Here is a 5,000-nt window from a genome sequence, read left to right on the forward strand (position 1 = left end):
ATATATATATATATATATATATAGACACACACATATATGAATGTATATTTGCGTACGTATAATTATAGATGTATACACAAAGATATATATCTCCGTTTGTGTTTTTATACATATACATATACACATGTATATATTTCTCTGTATATACAGATATAAATATATGTGTGTATGTGTGTGTGTGTGTGAATGTTTCCTCAAATTCAGTTATTAGGTTATGTACCAGCTACACTTCAAATTTTCTGGCACTAATTTCACATATTCCATAAATACATACGTTTAGTTACATTATAAACATTTTACACTTCTTTGCTCTTAACGCCGTCCATCTGACATACACTCGTTTTTTTCTATTCACCTTCTTTCTTTCTTTCAAATGTACGAACCTTAGCAACACACTGAACTCTGGTTGCTTAAGGCTAAATGTATTTCGGAAATCATTATAGTTTAATTTCATTTCAAATCTAATAGTGTTCTTTTCAGCGATGTGCTGGCACATTTTGCATAACAAGCTTCTACGAATTTCATAGCGAAAGCACATACAGATCTCATTCATTCTCTGAGCGTTTGTCGATATTATTATTATTATTATTATTATTATTATTATTATTATTATTATTATTATTATTATTATTATCATTATCATTATTAATAATAAAACCCAGAATAAAAACAACAACAACAATAGTAATAATAATGATATTTTCTATTAAATGCACAGGGCCTGAAATTTGGGGCTAGTGGGCTAGTCGATTACATCGACTACGGTGTTTCACTGGTGCTTAATTTATCGACCCCGAGTGGGTGAACGACAAAGTCGACCTTAACGAAATCTAAACTCAGAACGCAAGGACGAACGAAATACCGCTAAGTACTTTGACCAGCGTGCTAACGATTTTGCCAGCTAGCCGCCTTAATAATAATAATAATAATAATAATAATAATAATAATAATAGTAAGTGCGACCATGAGATAGAGAACAGGAAGCCAGACATAGTCTTAAAGTGCGAGCGTGAGATAGAGAATAGGAAACCGGACATAGTCTTAATTGAGAAAGAAAACAAGCTATGATGGATCATAGATATAGCATGCCCAGCTGACAACAAGGTATGCAATGAGGAAGAAAGAAACGTCGAGAGATATGACAGGTTAGCTTGGGAAGTTAAACAAGTGTGGTCGATGAAAAAGGTAGGAGGAGTACCAATAATTGTCGGAGTCCTGGGAACAGTGAGCAAAAATCTCGAGAAGTACGTGGAACAAACAGGGGCTGCAATAAGTGTGGAGCACTTGCAGAAAAGAGCACTGCTTGGAACTGCTCGAATACTCCGAAAGGTGCTCGAAAAATAAGAGATGTTACTTTAGTTCACTGGTAGTGAACAGCTGACACTGTAGTACATCTCCAGCGTTAGCAGCTGTGAAAGGCAATAATAATAATAATAATAATAATAATAATAATAATAATAATAATAATAATAATTATAATAATAACAATAGTGATAAAAGCAATGTCAATGCTGAGAATTTTTTCTACTATAGGCACAAGGCCTGAAATTTGGTAGGAGGGGACTAGTCGATTATATCGACACCAGTGTTTCACTGGTACTTGATTAATCGACCCCAAAAGGATGAAAAGGAAAGTCGACCACGGCAGAATGTGGAAACATGAAATATAGCTAAATATTTCGTATGATCGCTGCCTTATAAGTAGTAGTAGTAGTAGTAGTAGTAGTGGTGGTGGTGATATTGGTGGTGGTGGTAGTAGTAGTAGAGGCTCTATTAGCTGTGATGCTATCTTGAGGTTTGTTGACAAGTCTACTAAACTCTCAAGAATATCAGAATTCTTCTAGAATTACAAAATTATACTTATCTGTAGATCAACAATGCAAATCTCAGTTCGAATATCTTTTTTTTTTATTGCCCGCAAGGGGCTAAACATAGAGGGACACAAACAAGGACAGACAAAGGGATTAAGTCGATTACATCGACCCCAGTGCGTAACTGGTACTTAATTTATCGACCCCGAAAGGATGAAAGGCAAAGTGGAACTCGGCGGAATTTGAACTCAGAACGCAACAGCAGGCGAAATACCGCTAAGAATTTCGCACGGTGTGCTAACGTTTCTGCCAGCTCTCAGTTCGAATATCCTTCAACTATTTAGGAAGCAAGCTGGTTATTGTGCAGAATACACCAGTTACCCCAGGAATAATTGTTGTCATAGCATTCCACAATCTCTTCATCCCTCTGGCTGGATCTTGATATCTCAATTTTTTTTTTCAATTTCTCTGATATCCACCCTGTTATCAAATGGTATTGCATAGTATATCGTCTTACACTGTTTCTTTTGCTCTCCGTAACCTGATGTCCTTGCTTCATTATTATGATCAAATCGTTATGCGGAAGTCCCGTAGCATACCGTAATTCTGTCACGACCTCTGACTCGTCTTCATATAACTTATTCTTATTTCTTATTTCTTTACTACCCACAAGGGGCTACACACAGAGGGGACAAACAAGGACAGACAAACGGATTAAGTCGATTACATCGACCCCAGTGCGTAACTGGTACTTATTTAATCGACCCCGAAAGGATGAAAGGCAAAGTCGACCTGGGCGGAATTTGAACTCACAACGTAATAATATATCATATCATCAGCCACTAAGGGACATGCTCAACTATTTAAAGTCAAACAAGTGACAAGTGAATCTGTGGTATTGAGCAGAATATTTACTGTAGCCCATCTTTTTATATCAAGTCAAAACAATGTACATGATACCACTTCCAATCAGTTAAGGTCAGAAGCCATGAGAGCCACTGCCTGGTACTGCATCAGGACATTCATCATCATTATCATCATCAACATCATCATTATCATCATCATCATCATCATCATCATCATCATCATCATCATCATCATCATCATCATCATCATCATCATCATATTTTAGGCTTTTGCTTCGTACTTGTACATGTTGACTCGAAGTCTCAAGCAGAAATATCAAGAGACAATAAGCTAGAATTTAAAGGAGGTGTTAGGACTAGGTAGCCATAATTTTGGTTTTGCACAAAGTATTGTTCTATGTAATGTCTATGAAAACATAAGAAACTTAGAAATTCGTTTGGTAGGTAATTTGATTATAAAATGATAATGTTGTGTTAATATGACAGTAAAAGGTGTTTCGTATAATGTACATTTAAAAGTACTTTTGACACATTTTCAGATTAAAATGTTTCTGGGAGTACAAAGGCAATATTTTTTCTTTCTTTTTTTTTTTGCAGGATATGAGCAGTTCCCATCAGTATTATTTTTTGTATTTCTTCCATTTTTGGATTACTGGTATCTGGGATAGGTAGCAATCATCCCCTTTTTGCTATCACCCCTAGAGCACCTATTACAACAGGTATTGTTTTAGTCTTGAGGTTCCACATTTTACCAATTTCTATTCTAAGATCTTTATTATTATTATTATTATTATTATTATCATTATTTGATGAAAACTCTCAGCTTATTTTGCTGGGTATGCTGGAAAGTGTCAGTTGTTCATATTCAGTAGACTAAGGTGACACTTGTTTTCTTGTCATGCTTCAAGAAACCTTGCGAAGGATTCCCGTAGTTCTAAGCAATGCTGATTTTTGTATTATTATTATTATTATTATTATTATTATTATTATTATTATTATTATTATTATTGTCAGTATTCTTGTAAACCGGTTTTTGTTGGATTTGCTTCTTGCAGCCTAAGTTACCATGCTTGTTGTTCTCTTCAACAATCTAATACTTTCTTTATTATAATGGTCACAACAAGGAAGCGAAAACCTTTTGCAAGATCTCTACTGGACACTCTATTCCCATTCCCTTCCTAATCCTCCCAATACCTTTTGATATTCACTCAAGGCCCCAACAATAATTGGCACTATCTCCACCTTTTTCATTTTCCATAGTCGATCTATTTCGTATTTAAGAGGACTGTATGTGTCTATTTCCCCCCTTCCTTCTTAAACACTCATGCCTCAAATGGGTACGCAACATTAATCACAGAGCACAAGTGTTTTACTTTTTGCACCACGACTATATCCAACTTATTGTGGTCAAGCACCTGGTCCGTTTGGATTGGGAAATGCCATAGGATTTGGCAAGTCTCACACGTACCACGTTTTGTCTCTCACACAATTTCCTATGCAGCACTCTTGCTACCTCATCACGTCGCCATAACTCATACTGGATATGAGCAATGGTTTCGTCAAATCCATTACAAATTCGGCACAAGTGAGGCTCTTGCTCATTTCTATGGTTGGTACTCCAAATTGTGAGCAAACCTTGATCTTACACTGAAAGCATAAAACTCTTAACCCATTACCTCCCATAATTCTATTAACTGGAATTTTTTAATGAAACTTTTATTTCTAGCATAAAACAGCCTTAGAAACACGCTGGAATGATCAAAATAACATTTCAAAACAACATTTTAAATAGAAATAAGCGAGATATTGAGTGGAAAATTAGCAAACCACATTTGAATATCAGGGAAATATACTTAGTAGATATAACAAAAAGGTTAGATTTGTGTAAATATTGACAGATAATTACGAAATTTGTAATTTTGAAGTGATATCATATGAGATCACTACTAGGTAATGGGTTAATCTCCTTTTTAGGCGTTTCTTTCTTTAACCAATCCCACCTACGTTCTCCAACAACTTCGGTTGTGGCTACATAGAATCGATTGAGTAGTGCTTCATCATGTCCGTGTACTCATTGTTTTGTTCTTTTCTTCTCACTATGTTATCATGTTCAATATGTACGCAGGCTTATCATTCCGTTTCTTCCATTTACCCTCTTCATGCATACACGATCAATATCTGCACGTGGATGATGGGCTCCTTGTATGTTTAAGGGCTTTCTTGTTTTCTGTTAAACTCCTTTAACTCGTCTTTTGTCCACTCTAAAACAAGAAGCAAAAACCGTGAGAGTATTGTATAGAAAGTCTTGCCGTACTTGTTCCAA

The sequence above is a fragment of the Octopus bimaculoides genome, chromosome 7, assembly GCF_001194135.2.
Source record: "Octopus bimaculoides isolate UCB-OBI-ISO-001 chromosome 7, ASM119413v2, whole genome shotgun sequence".
NCBI classification, from domain to species: domain Eukaryota; kingdom Metazoa; phylum Mollusca; class Cephalopoda; order Octopoda; family Octopodidae; genus Octopus; species Octopus bimaculoides.